The sequence below is a fragment of the Taudactylus pleione genome, unplaced genomic scaffold (genome assembly GCF_031769625.1).
Source record: "Taudactylus pleione unplaced genomic scaffold, aTauple2 ptg000473l, whole genome shotgun sequence".
NCBI lineage: Eukaryota > Metazoa > Chordata > Amphibia > Anura > Myobatrachidae > Taudactylus > Taudactylus pleione.
This window is the reverse complement of record NW_028284875.1, coordinates 7,197,994-7,218,351: the sequence shown is the minus strand read 5'-3', so window position 1 is coordinate 7,218,351 and position 20,358 is coordinate 7,197,994. Positions and strand designations below refer to the sequence as shown.

Below are 20,358 nucleotides of genomic sequence, written 5' to 3'. Positions count from 1 at the left end.
TACCACCCGAGATGGGACATGAACCCACAATCCCTGGCTTAGGAGGCCAGGGCCTTATCCATTAGGCCAGTGGGGCTTAGTAACATCTTTGTGTGAAACTAATTTTATCATTAGTTTAATCATTAATTGTTGCTATATAGGAAAGCCGTTTATTTGTGTTCTTTGCTTTACAAATCCCAGCATGAAATGTGATTGTACTAAGTAGACCTAATAGTGTGGATCCTCATGTTACATTGCAGCAAAACAGATTGATGCAACTGTTTTACCAATAAAGAGTTAATCTTTTGCATTCCATTTTGTTGACTAACTAAAGTAATGTTTACAGTGCATATGAACCAAAGCAGATGTGTGTACTGGTACCTTAAAAACAGTCATGTTTGTGTTTTTTTTCTGCCTTCATATCAGGATGTTCAGGAAGCAGATGATAATCTTTAACTGATGACATTAGAAAAAAGATTACATTTGCTCCAGGTGAGGCTTGAACTCACAACCTCGGCATTGCTCAACAGATACTGTTTTATAAGTACCGTGGGCTGACCGATTGCACCACAGGAGCGCATGGCCAAAGTACATTATTTTTAGTTGAGTGATTTTAGCATCGAGTTGACTAAGTAAATTAACTTGGTTTATTAATTTTAAATTAGGTACTTTTTAAATCCACTAAACTACTGCACCCAATACTAAAGTACCTAATAAAAGTAATATTCTAATCATAAGGTAATCAATTATATTGTGCATTTGTGTTATTGCCCAGTTTTATGTATATATAGGTGTATATTGCAATGAATTCATGCCATTGTTGTACAGTTCAATATTATCAAAATTGTAAAATAATTCCAGTTTTTTTTATCTTAAATAATATTTGGTATAGATATATGTAACTGTACTGTTGCATAGGGAAAATATACACTATAATACCAAAAAGTGCAGTATCTTTAAATAAAAATAAGTTAAATCTCACTTGTGCTATATATTTAAAGGTAAACATTGTTTTTTTGGTCTGTAGCACCTAAATTGTCAGTAAAGTCAGTGTCCAAAGAAATATAAAAGGCTGAAAATTACCCTTTTGATGACAAGGATGAAAGTACTTCAATAGACCCATCAGCAATTGCCATAGACATTGTTATTTTGTAGCCACTCTGATATTAAATTGCAATTAAAACTTAATAGGTATGTTTTGGTATATATGGATTTCATGCAATACCATTAAGACAGTCACCTGCATTGAAAAAAGCATAACTTCTAGAATGAGAATGAGCAACAAAGGAACATAGATCCTAGACGGGACTTGAAACCACTATCCCAGGTGATAGTAAACTTATCCGGAAACTAATCCACAATGTCATTAGGATAAATTTGTGCTTTTAGATACTGAGCCATAATTGTGCAAGCTGAACAGTACCGGATAGTTAAGCAGATAAAAGTTTCTGGTGGAGCCATTTGTGCAGTATCAAGCAAGAATAAAGGGAACATCTCCAGTAATTGTATGGATGAAATAAAGTCTATCACCCAAGGTGAGACTTGAAACCACAATCCCTAGCTTAGGAGGCCAGTGCCTTATCCTTTAGGCCACCGGGGCTTAGTTACATCTTTGTGTGAAACTGATTTTTTCATTAGTATAATCATTAATTGTTGCGATATAGGAAAGCCGTTTATTTGTGTTCTTTGCTTTACAAATCCCAGTATGAAATGTGATTGTACTAACCAGACCTAATAGTGTGGACCCTCATGTTACATTGCAGCAAAAAAGATTGATGCAACTCTTTTACCAATAAAGAGGTAGTCTTTTGCATTCCATTTTGTTGACTAACTAAAGTAATGTTTACAGTGCATATGAACCAAAGCAGATGTGTGTACTGGTACCTTAAAAACAGTCATGTTTGTGTTTTTTTTCTGCCTTCATATCAGGATGTTCCGGTAGCAGATGATAATTATTAACTGATGACATTATAAAAAAGATTACATTTGCTCCAGGTGAGGCTTGAACTCACAACCTCAGCTTTGCTCAACAAATACTGTCTTATATGTACAGTGCACCGACCAATTGCGCCACAGGAGCGCATGGTCAAAGTGCATTATTTTTAGTTGAGTGATTTTAGCATCGAGTTGACTAAGTAAATTAACTTGGTTTATTAATTTTAAATTAGTTACTTTTTAAATCCACTAAACTACTGCACCCAATACTAAAGTACCTAATAAAAGTAATATTCTAATCATAAGGTAATCAATTATATTGTGCATTTGTGTTATTGCCAAGTTTTATGTATCCATAGGTGTATATTGCAATGAATTCATGCCATTGTTGTACAGTTCAATATTATCAAAATTGTAAAATAATTCCTGTTTATTTATCTTAAATAATATTTGGTATAGATATATGTAACTTTAATGTTGCATAGGGAAAATATACACTATATTACCAAAAAGTGCAGAATCTTTAAATAAAAATAAGTTAAATCTCACTTCTGCTCTATATTTAAAGGTAAACATTGTTTTTTTTGTCTGTAGCACCTAAATTGTCAATAAAGTCAGTGTCCAAAGAAATATAAAAAGCAGAAAATTACCCTTTTGAAGACAAAGATGAAAGAACATCAAGAAACCCATCAGCAATTGCAATAGACATTGTTATTTTGTAGCCACTCTGATATTAAATTGCAATTAAAACTTAATAGGTATGTTTTGGTATATATGGATTTTCTGCAATACCATTAAGACAGTCACCTGCATTGAAAAAAAGCATAACTTCTAGCATGAGAATGAGCAACAAAGGAACATGCATCCTAGATGGGACTTTAAGCCACTGTCCCAGGTGATAGTAAACTTTTCAGGAAACTAATCCACAATGTCATTAGGATAAATGTCTGCTTTTAGATACTGGGCCATAATTTTGCAAGCTGAACAGTACCGGATTGTTAAGCAGATAAAAGTTTCTGGTGGAGCCATTTGTGCAGTATGAAGCAAGAATAAAAGGAACATCTCCAAAATCATTTTAATGAAATAAATCCTATCACCCAAGATGGGACTTGAACCCACAATCCCTGGTTTAGGAGGCCAGTGCCTTATCCATTAGGCCACTGGGGCTTAGTATTATCTTTGTGTGAAACTGAGTTTTTCATTAGTATAATCATTAATTGTTGCGATATAGGAAAGCCATTTATTTGTGTTCTTTGCTTTACAAATCCCAGCATGAAATGTGATTGTACTAACCAGATCAAATAGTGTGGACCCTCATGTTACATTGCAGCAAAACAGATTGATGCAACTCTTTTACCAATAAATAGGTAGTCTTTTGCATTCCATTTTGTTGACTAACTAAAGTAATGTTTACAGTGCATATGAACCAAAGCAGCTGTGTGTACTGGTACCTTAAAAACAGTCATGTTTGTGTTTTTTTTCTGCCTTCATATCAGGATGTTCAGGTAGCAGATGATAATCAATAACTGATGACATTAGAAAAAAAATTACATTTGCTCCAGGTGAGGCTTGAACTCACAACCTCGGCATTGCTCAACAGACACTGCCTTATAAGTACCGCGCGCTGACCGATAGCGCCACAGGAGCGCATGGTCAAATTGCATTATTTTTAGTTGAGCGATTTTAGCATCGAGTTGACTAAATAAATTAACTTGGTTTATTAATTTTAAATTAGTTACTTTTTAAATCAACTAAACTACTGCACCCAATACTAAAGTACCTAATAAAAGTAATATTATAATCATAAGGTAATCAATTATATTGTGCATTTGTATTATTGCCCAGTTTTATGTATCCATAGGTGTATATTGCAATGAATTCATGCCATTGTTGTATAGTTCAATATTATCAAAATTGTAAAATAATTCCTGTTTATTTATCTTAAATAATATTTGCTATAGATATTTGTAACTTTAATGTTGCATAGGGAAAATATACACTATAATACCAAAAAGTGCAGAATCTTTAATTAAAAATAAGTTAAATCTCACTTGTGCTCTATATTTAAAGGTAAACATTGTTTTTTTGGTCTGTAGCACCTAAATTGTCAGTAAAGTCAGTGTCCAAAGAAATATAAAAGGCAGAAAATTACCCTTTTGATAACATGGATGAAAGGACTTCAAGAAACCCATCAGCAATTGCAATAGAAATTGTTATTTTGTAGCCACTCTGATATTAAATTGCAATTAAAACTTAATAGGTATGTTTTGGTATATATGGATTTTCTGCAATACCATTAAGACAGTCACCTGCATTGAAAAAAAGCATAACTTCTAGGATGAGAATGAGCAACAAAGGAACATGCATCCTAGATGGGACTTGAAGCCACTGTCCCAGGTGATAGTAAACTCTTCAGGAAACTAATCCACAATGTCATTAGGATGAATGTCTGCTTTTAGATACTGGGCCATAATTTTGCAAGCTGAACAGTACCGGATTGTTAAGCAGATAAAAGTTTCTGGTGGAGCCATTTGTGCAGTATGAAGCAAGAATAAAAGGAACGTCTCCAAAATTATTTTAATGAAATAAAGTCCCAAATGGGACTTGAACCCACAATCCCTGTCTTAGGAGGCCAGTGCCTTATCTATTAGGCCACTGGGGCTTAGTATCGTCTTTGTGTGAAACTGAGTTTTTCATTAGTATAATCATTAATTGTTGCGATATAGGAAAGCCATTTATTTGTGTTCTTTGCTTTACAAATCCCAGCATGAAATGTGATTGTACTAACCAGACCAAATAGTGTGGACCCTCATGTTACATTGCAGCAAAACAGATTGATGCAACTGTTTTACCAATAAAGAGTTAATCTTTTGCATTCCATTTTGTTGACTAACTAAAGTAATGTTTACAGTGCATATGAACCAAAGCAGATGTGTGTACTGGTACCTTAAAAACAGTCATGTTTGTGTTTTTTTTCTGCCTTCATATCAGGATGTTCAGGAAGCAGATGATAATCTTTAACTGATGACATTAGAAAAAAGATTACATTTGCTCTAGGTGAGGCTTGAACTCACAACCTCGGCATTGCTCAACAGATACTGTCTTATAAGTACCGTGTGCTGACCGATTGCACCACAGGAGCGCATGGTCAAAGTACCTTATTTTTAGTTGAGTGATTTTAGCATCGAGTTGACTAAGTAAATTAACTTGGTTTATTAATTTTAAATTAGGTACTTTTTAAATCCACTAAACTACTGCACCCAATACTAAAGTACCTAATAAAAGTAATATTCTAATCATAAGGTAATCAATTATATTGTGCATTTGTGTTATTGCCCAGTTTTATGTATATATAGGTGTATATTGCAATGAATTCATGCCATTGTTGTACAGTTCAATATTATCAAAATTGTAAAATAATTCCAGTTTTTTTATCTTAAATAATATTTGGTATAGATATATATAACTGTAATGTTGCATAGGGAAAATATACACTATAATACCAAAAAGTGCAGTATCTTTAAATAAAAATAAGTTAAATCTCACTTGTGCTATATATTTAAAGGTAAACATTATTTTTTTGGTCTGTAGCACCTAAATTGTCAGTAAAGTCAGTGTCCAAAGAAATATAAAAGGCAGAAAATTACCCTTTTGATGACAAGGATGAAAGTACTTCAATAAACCCATCAGCAATTGCCATAGACATTGTTATTTTGTAGCCACTCTGATATTAAATTGCAATTAAAACTTAATAGGTATGTTTTGGTACATATGGATTTCATGCAATACCATTAAGACAGTCACCTGCATTGAAAAAAGCATAACTTCTAGAATGAGAATGAGCAACAAAGGAACATAGATCCTAGATGGGACTTGAAGCCACTATGATAGAAAACTTATCCGGAAACTAATCCACAATGTCATTAGGATAAATTTCTGCTTTTAGATACTGAGCCATAATTGCGCAAGCTGAACAGTACCGGATAGTTAAGCAGATAAAAGTTTCTGGTGGAGCCATTTGTGCAGTGTCAAGCAAGAATAAAGGGAACATCTCCATTAATTGTATGGATGAAATAAAGACTATCACCCCAGGTGAGACTTGAAACCACAATCCCTAGCTTATCCATTAGGCCACTGGGGTTTAGTAACAGTTTTGTGTGAAACTGATTTTTTCATTAGTATAATCATTAATTGTTGCGATATAGAAAAGCCATTTATTTGTGTTCTTTGCTTTACAAATCCCAGCATGAAATGTGATTGTACTATCCAGCCCTAATAGTGTGGACCCTCATGTTACATTGCAGCAAAACAGACTGATGCAACTCTTTTACCAATAAAGAGGTAGTCTTTTGCATTCCATTTTGTTGACTAACTAAAGTAATGTTTACAGTGCATATGAACCAAAGCAGATGTGTGTACTGGTACCTTAAAAACAGTCATGTTTGTGTTTTTTTTCTGCCTTCATATCAGGATGTTCAGGTAGCAGATGATAATCATTAACTGATGACATTAGAAAAAAAATTACATTTGCTCCAGGTAAGGCTTGAACTCACAACCTCAGCATTGCTCAACAGATACTGCCTTATAAGTACTGCGCACTGACCGATTGTGCCACAGGAGCGCATGGTCAAATTGCATTATTTTTAGTTGAGTGATTTTAGCATCGAGTTGACTAAGTAAATTAACTTGGTTTATTAATTTTAAATTAGTTACTTTTTAAATCCTCTAAACTACTGCACCCAATACTAAAGTACCTAATAAAAGTAATATTCTAATCATAAGGTAATCAATTATATTGTGCATTTGTGTTATTGCCCAGTTTTATGTATCAATAGGTGTATATTGCAATGAATTCATGCCATTGTTGTACAGTTCAATATTATCAAAATTGTAAAATAATTCCTGTTTATTTATCTTAAATAATATTTGGTATACATATATGTAACTTTAATGTTGCATAGGGAAAATATACACTATAATACCAAAAAGTGCAGTATCTTTAATAGAAAATAAGTTAAATCTCACTTGTGCTCTATATTTAAATGTAAACATTGTTTTTTTGGTCTGTAGCACCTAAATTGTCAGTAAAGTCAGTGTCCAAAGAAATATAAAAAGCAGAAAATTACCCTTTTGATGACAAGGATGAAAGGACTTCAAGAAACCCATCAGCAATTGCCATAGACATTGTTATTTTGTAGCCACTCTGATATTAAATTGCAATTAAAACTTAATAGGTATGTTTTGGTACATATGGATTTCATGTAATACCATTAAGACAGTCACTTGCATTGAAAAAAGCATAACTTCTAGAATGAGAATGAGCAACAAAGAAACATGCATCCTAGATGGGACTTGAAGCCACTGTCCCAGGTGATAGTAAACTTATCCGGAAACTAATCCACAATGTCATTAGGATAAATGTCTGCTTTTAGATACTGGGCCATAATTTTGCAAGCTGAACAGTACCGGATTGTTAAGCAGATAAAAGTTTCTGGTGGAGCCATTTGTGCAGTATGAAGCAAGAATAAAAGGAACATCTCCATTAATTATATTGATGAAATACAGCCTACCACCTGAGAAGGGACATGAACCCACAATCCCTGGCTTAGGAGGCCAGTGCCTTATCCATTAGGCCAGTGGGGCTTAGTAACATCTTTGTGTGAAACTAATTTTTTCATTAGTTTAATCATTAATTGTTGCTATATAGGAAAGCCGTTTATTTGTGTTCTTTGCTTTACAAATCCCAGCATGAAATGTGATTGTACTAAGTAGACCTAATAGTGTGGACCCTCATGTTACATTGCAGCAAAACAGATTGATGCAACTGTTTTACCAATAAAGAGTTAATCTTTTGCATTCCATTTTGTTGACTAACTAAAGTAATGTTTACAGTGCATATGAACCAAAGCAGATGTGTGTACTGGTACCTTAAAAAAAGTCATGTTTGTGTTTTTTTTCTGCCTTCATATCAGGATGTTCAGGAAGCAGTTGATAATCTTTAACTGATGACATTAGAAAAAAGAATACATTTGCTCCAGGTGAGGCTTGAACTCACAACCTCGGCATTGCTCAACAGATCTCAACAGATACTGTCTTATAAGTACAGTGCACTGACCAATTGCGCCACAGGAGTGCATGGTCAAAGCGAATTATTTTTAGTTGAGTGATTTTAGCATCGAGTTGACTAAGTAAATTAACTTGGTTTATTAATTTTAAATTAGGTACTTTTTAAATCCACTAAACTACTGGACCCAATACTAAAGTACCTAATAAAAGTAATATTCTAATCATAAGGTAATCAATTATATTGTGCATTTGTGTTATTGCCCAGTTTTATGTATCCATAGGTGTATATTGCAATGAATTCATGCCATTGTTGTACAGTTCAATATTATCAAAATTGTAAAATAATTCCTGTTTATTTATCTTAAATAATATTTGGTATAGATACATGTAACTTTAATGTTGCATAGGGAAAATATACACTATAATACCAAAAAGTGCAGTATCTTTAATTAAAAATAAGTTAAATCTCACTTTTGCTCTATATTTAAAGGTAAACATTATTTTTTTGGTCTGTAGCACCTAAATTGTCAGTAAAGTCAGTGTCCAAAGAAATATAAAAAGCAGAAAATTACCCTTTTGATGACAAGGATGAAAGGACTTCAAGAAACCCATCAGCAATTGCCATAGACATTGTTATTTTGTAGCCACTCTGATATTAAATTGCAATTAAAACTTAATAGGTATGTTTTGGTACATATGGATTTCATGTAATACCATTAAGACAGTCACTTGCATTGAAAAAAGCATAACTTCTAGAATGAGAATGAGCAACAAAGAAACATGCATCCTAGATGGGACTTGAAGCCACTGTCCCAGGTGATAGTAAACTTATCCGGAAACTAATCCACAATGTCATTAGGATAAATGTCTGCTTTTAGATACTGGGCCATAATTTTGCAAGCTGAACAGTACCGGATTGTTAAGCAGATAAATGTTTCTGGTGGAGCCATTTGTGCAGTATGAAGCAAGAATAAAAGGAACATCTCCATTAATTATATTGATGAAATAAAGCCTACCACCCGAGATGGGACATGAACCCACAATCCCTGGCTTAGGAGGCCAGGGCCTTATCCATTAGGCCAGTGGGGCTTAGTAACATCTTTGTGTGAAACTAATTTTATCATTAGTTTAATCATTAATTGTTGCTATATAGGAAAGCCGTTTATTTGTGTTCTTTGCTTTACAAATCCCAGCATGAAATGTGATTGTACTAAGTAGACCTAATAGTGTGGATCCTCATGTTACATTGCAGCAAAACAGATTGATGCAACTGTTTTACCAATAAAGAGTTAATCTTTTGCATTCCATTTTGTTGACTAACTAAAGTAATGTTTACAGTGCATATGAACCAAAGCAGATGTGTGTACTGGTACCTTAAAAACAGTCATGTTTGTGTTTTTTTTCTGCCTTCATATCAGGATGTTCAGGAAGCAGATGATAATCTTTAACTGATGACATTAGAAAAAAGATTACATTTGCTCCAGGTGAGGCTTGAACTCACAACCTTGGCATTGCTCAACAGATACTGTCTTATAAGTACCGTGCGCTGACCGATTGCACCACAGGAGCGCATGGTCAAAGTACATTATTTTTAGTTGAGTGATTTTAGCATCGAGTTGACTAAGTAAATTAACTTGGTTTATTAATTTTAAATTAGGTACTTTTTAAATCCACTAAACTACTGCACCCAATACTAAAGTACCTAATAAAAGTAATATTCTAATCATAAGGTAATCAATTATATTGTGCATTTGTGTTATTGCCCAGTTTTATGTATATATAGGTGTATATTGCAATGAATTCATGCCATTGTTGTACAGTTCAATATTATCAAAATTGTAAAATAATTCCAGTTTTTTTTATCTTAAATAATATTTGGTATAGATATATGTAACTGTAATGTTGCATAGGGAAAATATACACTATAATACCAAAAAGTGCAGTATCTTTAAATAAAAATAAGTTAAATCTCACTTGTGCTATATATTTAAAGGTAAACATTGTTTTTTTGGTCTGTAGCACCTAAATTGTCAGTAAAGTCAGTGTCCAAAGAAATATAAAAGGCTGAAAATTACCCTTTTGATGACAAGGATGAAAGTACTTCAATAGACCCATCAGCAATTGCCATAGACATTGTTATTTTGTAGCCACTCTGATATTAAATTGCAATTAAAACTTAATAGGTATGTTTTGGTATATATGGATTTCATGCAATACCATTAAGACAGTCACCTGCATTGAAAAAAGCATAACTTCTAGAATGAGAATGAGCAACAAAGGAACATAGATCCTAGACGGGACTTGAAACCACTATCCCAGGTGATAGTAAACTTATCCGGAAACTAATCCACAATGTCATTAGGATAAATTTGTGCTTTTAGATACTGAGCCATAGTTGTGCAAGCTGAACAGTACCGGATAGTTAAGCAGATAAAAGTTTCTGGTGGAGCCATTTGTGCAGTATCAAGCAAGAATAAAGGGAACATCTCCAGTAATTGTATGGATGAAATAAAGTCTATCACCCAAGGTGAGACTTGAAACCACAATCCCTAGCTTAGGAGGCCAGTGCCTTATCCTTTAGGCCACCGGGGCTTAGTTACATCTTTGTGTGAAACTGATTTTTTCATTAGTATAATCATTAATTGTTGCGATATAGGAAAGCCGTTTATTTGTGTTCTTTGCTTTACAAATCCCAGTATGAAATGTGATTGTACTAACCAGACCTAATAGTGTGGACCCTCATGTTACATTGCAGCAAAAAAGATTGATGCAACTCTTTTACCAATAAAGAGGTAGTCTTTTGCATTCCATTTTGTTGACTAACTAAAGTAATGTTTACAGTGCATATGAACCAAAGCAGATGTGTGTACTGGTACCTTAAAAACAGTCATGTTTGTGTTTTTTTTCTGCCTTCATATCAGGATGTTCCGGTAGCAGATGATAATCATTAACTGATGACATTATAAAAAAGATTACATTTGCTCCAGGTGAGGCTTGAACTCACAACCTCAGCTTTGCTCAACAAATACTGTCTTATAAGTACAGTGCACCGACCAATTGCACCACAGGAGCGCATGGTCAAAGTGCATTATTTTTAGTTGAGTGATTTTAGCATCGAGTTGACTAAGTAAATTAACTTGGTTTATTAATTTTAAATTAGTTACTTTTTAAATCCACTAAACTACTGCACCCAATACTAAAGTACCTAATAAAAGTAATATTCTAATCATAAGGTAATCAATTATATTGTGCATTTGTGTTATTGCCCAGTTTTATGTATGCATAGGTGTATATTGCAATGAATTCATGCCATTGTTGTACAGTTCAATATTATCAAAATTGTAAAATAATTCCTGTTTATTTATCTTAAATAATATTTGGTATAGATACATGTAACTTTAATGTTGCATAGGGAAAATATACACTATAATACCAAAAAGTGCAGTATCTTTAATTAAAAATAAGTTAAATCTCACTTTTGCTCTATATTTAAAGGTAAACATTATTTTTTTGGTCTGTAGCACCTAAATTGTCAGTAAAGTCAGTGTCCAAAGAAATATAAAAAGCAGAAAATTACCCTTTTGATGACAAGGATGAAAGGACTTCAAGAAACCCATCAGCAATTGCCATAGACATTGTTATTTTGTAGCCACTCTGATATTAAATTGCAATTAAAACTTAATAGGTATGTTTTGGTACATATGGATTTCATGTAATACCATTAAGACAGTCACTTGCATTGAAAAAAGCATAACTTCTAGAATGAGAATGAGCAACAAAGAAACATGCATCCTAGATGGGACTTGAAGCCACTGTCCCAGGTGATAGTAAACTTATCCGGAAACTATTCCACAATGTCATTAGGATAAATGTCTGCTTTTAGATACTGGGCCATAATTTTGCAAGCTGAACAGTACCGGATTGTTAAGCAGATAAATGTTTCTGGTGGAGCCATTTGTGCAGTATGAAGCAAGAATAAAAGGAACATCTCCATTAATTATATTGATGAAATAAAGCCTACCACCCGAGATGGAACATGAACCCACAATCCCTGGCTTAGGAGGCCAGTGCCTTATCCATTAGGCCAGTGGGGCTTAGTAACATCTTTGTGTGAAACTAATTTTTCATTAGTTTAATCATTAATTGTTGCTATATAGGAAAGCCGTTTATTTGTGTTCTTTGCTTTACAAATCCCAGCATGAAATGTGATTGTACTAAGTAGACCTAATAGTGTCGACCCTCATGTTACATTGCAGCAAAACAGATTGATGCAACTCTTTTACCAATAAAGAGTTAGTCTTTTGCATTCCATTTTGTTGTCTAACTAAAGTAATGTTTACAGTGCATATGAACTAAAGCAGATGTGTGTACTGGTACCTTAAAAACAGTCATGTTTGTGTTTTTTTTCTGCCTTCATATCAGGATGTTCCGGTATCAGATGATAATCATTAACTGATGACATTAGAAAAAAGATTACATTTGCTCCAGGTGAGGCTTGAACTCACAACCTCGGCTTTGCTCAACAGATACTGTCTTATAAGTACAGTGCGCTGACCAATTGCGCCACAGGAGGGCATGGTCAAAGAGCATTATTTTAAGTTAAATGATTTTAGCATCGAGTTGACTAAGTAAATTAACTTGGTTTATTAATTTTAAATTAGTTACTTTTTAAATCCACGAAACTACTGCACCCAATACTAAAGTACCTAATAAAAGTAATATTCTAATCATAAGGTAATCAATTATATTGTGCATTTGTGTTATTGCCCAGTTTTATGTATCCATAGGTGTATATTGCAATGAATTCATGCCATTGTTGTACAGTTCAATATTATCAAAATTGTAAAATAATTCCTGTTTATTTATCTTAAATAATATTTGGTATAGATATATGTAACTGTAATGTTGCATAGGGAAAATATACACTATAATACCAAAAAGTGCAGTATCTTTAAATAAAAATAAGTTAAATCTCACTTGTGCTATATATTTAAAGTTAAACATTGTTTATTGGTCTGTAGCACCTAAATTGTCAGTAAAGTCAGTGTCCAAAGAAATATAAAAGGCAGAAAATTACCCTTTTGATGACAAGGATGAAAGGACTTCAAGAAACCCATCAGCAATTGCCATAGACATTGTTATTTTGTAGCCACTCTGATATTAAATTGCAATTAAAACTTAATAGGTATGTTTTGGTACATATGGATTTCATGTAATACCATTAAGACAGTCACTTGCATTGAAAAAAGCATAACTTCTAGAATGAGAATGAGCAACAAAGAAACATGCATCCTAGATGGGACTTGAAGCCACTGTCCCAGGTGATAGTAAACTTATCCGGAAACTAATCCACAATGTCATTAGGATAAATGTCTGCTTTTAGATACTGGGCCATAATTTTGCAAGCTGAACAGTACCGGATTGTTAAGCAGATAAATGTTTCTGGTGGAGCCATTTGTGCAGTATGAAGCAAGAATAAAAGGAACATCTCCATTAATTATATTGATGAAATAAAGCCTACCACCCGAGATGGGACATGAACCCACAATCCCTGGCTTAGGAGGCCAGGGCCTTATCCATTAGGCCAGTGGGGCTTAGTAACATCTTTGTGTGAAACTAATTTTATCATTAGTTTAATCATTAATTGTTGCTATATAGGAAAGCCGTTTATTTGTGTTCTTTGCTTTACAAATCCCAGCATGAAATGTGATTGTACTAAGTAGACCTAATAGTGTGGATCCTCATGTTACATTGCAGCAAAACAGATTGATGCAACTGTTTTACCAATAAAGAGTTAATCTTTTGCATTCCATTTTGTTGACTAACTAAAGTAATGTTTACAGTGCATATGAACCAAAGCAGATGTGTGTACTGGTACCTTAAAAACAGTCATGTTTGTGTTTTTTTTCTGCCTTCATATCAGGATGTTCCGGTATCAGATGATAATCATTAACTGATGACATTAGAAAAAAGATTACATTTGCTCCAGGTGAGGCTTGAACTCACAACCTCGGCTTTGCTCAACAGATACTGTCTTATAAGTACAGTGCGCTGACCAATTGCGCCACAGGAGGGCATGGTCAAGGAGCATTATTTTAAGTTAAATGATTTTAGCATCGAGTTGACTAAGTAAATTAACTTGGTTTATTAATTTTAAATTAGTTACTTTTTAAATCCACGAAACTACTGCACCCAATACTAAAGTACCTAATAAAAGTAATATTCTAATCATAAGGTAATCAATTATATTGTGCATTTGTGTTATTGCCCAGTTTTATGTATCCATAGGTGTATATTGCAATGAATTCATGCCATTGTTGTACAGTTCAATATTATCAAAATTGTAAAATAATTCCTGTTTATTTATCTTAAATAATATTTGGTATAGATACATGTAACTTTAATGTTGCATAGGGAAAATATACACTATAATACCAAAAAGTGCAGTATCTTTAATTAAAAATAAGTTAAATCTCACTTTTGCTCTATATTTAAAGGTAAACATTATTTTTTTGGTCTGTAGCACCTAAATTGTCAGTAAAGTCAGTGTCCAAAGAAATATAAAAAGCAGAAAATTACCCTTTTGATGACAAGGATGAAAGGACTTCAAGAAACCCATCAGCAATTGCCATAGACATTGTTATTTTGTAGCCACTCTGATATTAAATTGCAATTAAAACTTAATAGGTATGTTTTGGTACATATGGATTTCATGTAATACCATTAAGACAGTCACTTGCATTGAAAAAAGCATAACTTCTAGAATGAGAATGAGCAACAAAGAAACATGCATCCTAGATGGGACTTGAAGCCACTGTCCCAGGTGATAGTAAACTTATCCGGAAACTAATCCACAATGTCATTAGGATAAATGTCTGCTTTTAGATACTGGGCCATAATTTTGCAAGCTGAACAGTACCGGATTGTTAAGCAGATAAATGTTTCTGGTGGAGCCATTTGTGCAGTATGAAGCAAGAATAAAAGGAACATCTCCATTAATTATATTGATGAAATAAAGCCTACCACCCGAGATGGGACATGAACCCACAATCCCTGGCTTAGGAGGCCAGGGCCTTATCCATTAGGCCAGTGGGGCTTAGTAACATCTTTGTGTGAAACTAATTTTATCATTAGTTTAATCATTAATTGTTGCTATATAGGAAAGCCGTTTATTTGTGTTCTTTGCTTTACAAATCCCAGCATGAAATGTGATTGTACTAAGTAGACCTAATAGTGTGGATCCTCATGTTACATTGCAGCAAAACAGATTGATGCAACTGTTTTACCAATAAAGAGTTAATCTTTTGCATTCCATTTTGTTGACTAACTAAAGTAATGTTTACAGTGCATATGAACCAAAGCAGATGTGTGTACTGGTACCTTAAAAACAGTCATGTTTGTGTTTTTTTTCTGCCTTCATATCAGGATGTTCCGGTATCAGATGATAATCATTAACTGATGACATTAGAAAAAAGATTACATTTGCTCCAGGTGAGGCTTGAACTCACAACCTCGGCTTTGCTCAACAGATACTGTCTTATAAGTACAGTGCGCTGACCAATTGCGCCACAGGAGGGCATGGTCAAGGATCATTATTTTAAGTTAAATGATTTTAGCATCGAGTTGACTAAGTAAATTAACTTGGTTTATTAATTTTAAATTAGTTACTTTTTAAATCCACGAAACTACTGCACCCAATACTAAAGTACCTAATAAACGTAATATTCTAATCATAAGGTAATCAATTATATTGTGCATTTGTGTTATTGCCCAGTTTTATGTATCCATAGGTGTATATTGCAATGAATTCATGCCATTGTTGTACAGTTCAATATTATCAAAATTGTAAAATAATTCCTGTTTATTTATCTTAAATAATATTTGGTATAGATACATGTAACTTTAATGTTGCATAGGGAAAATATACACTATAATACCAAAAAGTGCAGTATCTTTAATTAAAAATAAGTTAAATCTCACTTTTGCTCTATATTTAAAGGTAAACATTATTTTTTTGGTCTGTAGCACCTAAATTGTCAGTAAAGTCAGTGTCCAAAGAAATATAAAAAGCAGAAAATTACCCTTTTGATGACAAGGATGAAAGGACTTCAAGAAACCCATCAGCAATTGCCATAGACATTGTTATTTTGTAGCCACTCTGATATTAAATTGCAATTAAAACTTAATAGGTATGTTTTGGTACATATGGATTTCATGTAATACCATTAAGACAGTCACTTGCATTGAAAAAAGCATAACTTCTAGAATGAGAATGAGCAACAAAGAAACATGCATCCTAGATGGGACTTGAAGCCACTGTCCCAGGTGATAGTAAACTTATCCAGAAACTAATCCACAATGTCATTAGGATAAATGTCTGCTTTTAGATACTGGGCCATAATTTTGCAAGCTGAACAGTACCGGATTGTTAAGCAGATAAATGTTTCTGGTGGAGCCATTTGTGCAGTATGAAGCAAGAATAAAAGGAACATCTCCATTAATTATATTGATGAAATAAAGCCTACCACCCGAGATGGGACATGAACCCACAATCCCTGGCTTAGGAGGCCAGGGCCTTATCCATTAGGCCAGTGGGGCTTAGTAACATCTTTGTGTGAAACTAATTTTATCATTAGTTTAATCATTAATTGTTGCTATATAGGAAAGCCGTTTATTTGTGTTCTTTGCTTTACAAATCCCAGCATGAAATGTGATTGTACTAAGTAGACCTAATAGTGTGGATCCTCATGTTACATTGCAGCAAAACAGATTGATGCAACTGTTTTACCAATAAAGAGTTAATCTTTTGCATTCCATTTTGTTGACTAACTAAAGTAATGTTTACAGTGCATATGAACCAAAGCAGATGTGTGTACTGGTACCTTAAAAACAGTCATGTTTGTGTTTTTTTTCTGCCTTCATATCAGGATGTTCAGGAAGCAGATGATAATCTTTAACTGATGACATTAGAAAAAAGATTACATTTGCTCCAGGTGAGGCTTGAACTCACAACCTCGGCATTGCTCAACAGATACTGTCTTATAAGTAACGTGCGCTGACCGATTGCACCACAGGAGCGCATGGTCAAAGTACATTATTTTTAGTTGAGTGATTTTAGCATCGAGTTGACTAAGTAAATTAACTTGGTTTATTAATTTTAAATTAGGTACTTTTTAAATCCACTAAACTACTGCACCCAATACTAAAGTACCTAATAAAAGTAATATTCTAATCATAAGGTAATCAATTATATTGTGCATTTGTGTTATTGCCCAGTTTTATGTATATATAGGTGTATATTGCAATGAATTCATGCCATTGTTGTACAGTTCAATATTATCAAAATTGTAAAATAATTCCAGTTTTTTTTATCTTAAATAATATTTGGTATAGATATATGTAACTGTACTGTTGCATAGGGAAAATATACACTATAATACCAAAAAGTGCAGTATCTTTAAATAAAAATAAGTTAAATCTCACTTGTGCTATATATTTAAAGGTAAACATTGTTTTTTTGGTCTGTAGCACCTAAATTGTCAGTAAAGTCAGTGTCCAAAGAAATATAAAAGGCTGAAAATTACCCTTTTGATGACAAGGATGAAAGTACTTCAATAGACCCATCAGCAATTGCCATAGACATTGTTATTTTGTAGCCACTCTGATATTAAATTGCAATTAAAACTTAATAGGTATGTTTTGGTACATATGGATTTCATGTAATACCATTAAGACAGTCACTTGCATTGAAAAAAGCATAACTTCTAGAATGAGAATGAGCAACAAAGAAACATGCATCCTAGATGGGACTTGAAGCCACTGTCCCAGGTGATAGTAAACTTATCCGGAAACTAATCCACAATGTCATTAGGATAAATGTCTGCTTTTAGATACTGGGCCATAATTTTGCAAGCTGAACAGTACCGGATTGTTAAGCAGATAAATGTTTCTGGTGGAGCCATTTGTGCAGTATGAAGCAAGAATAAAAGGAACATCTCCATTAATTATATTGATGAAATAAAGCCTACCACCCGAGATGGGACATGAACCCACAATCCCTGGCTTAGGAGGCCAGGGCCTTATCCATTAGGCCAGTGGGGCTTAGTAACATCTTTGTGTGAAACTAATTTTATCATTAGTTTAATCATTAATTGTTGCTATATAGGAAAGCCGTTTATTTGTGTTCTTTGCTTTACAAATCCCAGCATGAAATGTGATTGTACTAAGTAGACCTAATAGTGTGGATCCTCATGTTACATTGCAGCAAAACAGATTGATGCAACTGTTTTACCAATAAAGAGTTAATCTTTTGCATTCCATTTTGTTGACTAACTAAAGTAATGTTTACAGTGCATATGAACCAAAGCAGATGTGTGTACTGGTACCTTAAAAACAGTCATGTTTGTGTTTTTTTTCTGCCTTCATATCAGGATGTTCCGGTATCAGATGATAATCATTAACTGATGACATTAGAAAAAAGATTACATTTGCTCCAGGTGAGGCTTGAACTCACAACCTCAGCTTTGCTCAACAGATACTGTCTTATAAGTACAGTGCGCTGACCAATTGCGCCACAGGAGGGCATGGTCAAGGATCATTATTTTAAGTTAAATGATTTTAGCATCGAGTTGACTAAGTAAATTAACTTGGTTTATTAATTTTAAATTAGTTACTTTTTAAATCCACGAAACTACTGCACCCAATACTAAAGTACCTAATAAAAGTAATATTCTAATCATAAGGTAATCAATTATATTGTGCATTTGTGTTATTGCCCAGTTTTATGTATCCATAGGTGTATATTGCAATGAATTCATGCCATTGTTGTACAGTTCAATATTATCAAAATTGTAAAATAATTCCTGTTTATTTATCTTAAATAATATTTGGTATAGATACATGTAACTTTAATGTTGCATAGGGAAAATATACACTATAATACCAAAAAGTGCAGTATCTTTAATTAAAAATAAGTTAAATCTCACTTTTGCTCTATATTTAAAGGTAAACATTATTTTTTTGGTCTGTAGCACCTAAATTGTCAGTAAAGTCAGTGTCCAAAGAAATATAAAAAGCAGAAAATTACCCTTTTGATGACAAGGATGAAAGGACTTCAAGAAACCCATCAGCAATTGCCATAGACATTGTTATTTTGTAGCCACTCTGATATTAAATTGCAATTAAAACTTAATAGGTATGTTTTGGTACATATGGATTTCATGTAATACCATTAAGACAGTCACTTGCATTGAAAAAAGCATAACTTCTAGAATGAGAATGAGCAACAAAGAAACATGCATCCTAGATGGGACTTGAAGCCACTGTCCCAGGTGATAGTAAACTTATCCGGAAACTAATCCACAATGTCATTAGGATAAATGTCTGCTTTTAGATACTGGGCCATAATTTTGCAAGCTGAACAGTACCGGATTGTTAAGCAGATAAATGTTTCTGGTGGAGCCATTTGTGCAGTATGAAGCAAGAATAAAAGGAACATCTCCATTAATTATATTGATGAAATAAAGCCTACCACCCGAGATGGGACATGAACCCACAATCCCTGGCTTAGGAGGCCAGGGCCTTATCCATTAGGCCAGTGGGGCTTAGTAACATCTTTGTGTGAAACTAATTTTATCATTAGTTTAATCATTAATTGTTGCTATATAGGAAAGCCGTTTATTTGTGTTCTTTGCTTTACAAATCCCAGCATGAAATGTGATTGTACTAAGTAGACCTAATAGTGTGGATCCTCATGTTACATTGCAGCAAAACAGATTGATGCAACTGTTTTACCAATAAAGAGTTAATCTTTTGCATTCCATTTTGTTGACTAACTAAAGTAATGTTTACAGTGCATATGAACCAAAGCAGATGTGTGTACTGGTACCTTAAAAACAGTCATGTTTGTGTTTTTTTTCTGCCTTCATATCAGGATGTTCAGGAAGCAGATGATAATCTTTAACTGATGACATTAGAAAAAAGATTACATTTGCTCCAGGTGAGGCTTGAACTCACAACCTCGGCATTGCTCAACAGATACTGTCTTATAAGTACCATGCGCTGACCGATTGCACCACAGGAGCGCATGGTCAAAGTACATTATTTTTAGTTGAGTGATTTTAGCATCGAGTTGACTAAGTAAATTAACTTGGTTTATTAATTTTAAATTAGGTACTTTTTAAATCCACTAAACTACTGCACCCAATACTAAAGTACCTAATAAAAGTAATATTCTAATCATAAGGTAATCAATTATATTGTGCATTTGTGTTATTGCCCAGTTTTATGTATATATAGGTGTATATTGCAATGAATTCATGCCATTGTTGTACAGTTCAATATTATCAAAATTGTAAAATAATTCCAGTTTTTTTTATC

At 33.5% G+C, this 20,358-nt stretch overlaps 6 non-coding genes across 6 annotated transcripts; all 6 read right to left on the bottom strand.

Annotated features, from left to right (window-relative positions):
- Positions 1 to 463: 463 nt before the first annotated feature.
- On the bottom strand, positions 464 to 556 carry TRNAI-UAU (transfer RNA isoleucine (anticodon UAU)). The gene is given in 2 exon segments: positions 464 to 499; positions 519 to 556. It is a non-coding gene; the product is annotated as a tRNA-Ile (tRNA).
- Positions 557 to 3,468: 2,912 nt separating this feature from the next.
- Positions 3,469 to 3,561, bottom strand: TRNAI-UAU (transfer RNA isoleucine (anticodon UAU)). The gene is given in 2 exon segments: positions 3,469 to 3,504; positions 3,524 to 3,561. It is a non-coding gene; the product is annotated as a tRNA-Ile (tRNA).
- A 1,402-nt stretch (positions 3,562 to 4,963) lies between these two features.
- TRNAI-UAU (transfer RNA isoleucine (anticodon UAU)) lies at positions 4,964 to 5,056 on the bottom strand. Its single transcript is given in 2 exon segments — positions 4,964 to 4,999; positions 5,019 to 5,056. It is a non-coding gene; the product is annotated as a tRNA-Ile (tRNA).
- A 1,386-nt stretch (positions 5,057 to 6,442) lies between these two features.
- On the bottom strand, positions 6,443 to 6,535 carry TRNAI-UAU (transfer RNA isoleucine (anticodon UAU)). Its single transcript is given in 2 exon segments — positions 6,443 to 6,478; positions 6,498 to 6,535. It is a non-coding gene; the product is annotated as a tRNA-Ile (tRNA).
- A 2,921-nt stretch (positions 6,536 to 9,456) lies between these two features.
- Positions 9,457 to 9,549, bottom strand: TRNAI-UAU (transfer RNA isoleucine (anticodon UAU)). Its single transcript is given in 2 exon segments — positions 9,457 to 9,492; positions 9,512 to 9,549. It is a non-coding gene; the product is annotated as a tRNA-Ile (tRNA).
- A 10,421-nt stretch (positions 9,550 to 19,970) lies between these two features.
- On the bottom strand, positions 19,971 to 20,063 carry TRNAI-UAU (transfer RNA isoleucine (anticodon UAU)). The gene is given in 2 exon segments: positions 19,971 to 20,006; positions 20,026 to 20,063. It is a non-coding gene; the product is annotated as a tRNA-Ile (tRNA).
- Positions 20,064 to 20,358: the final 295 nt, after the last annotated feature.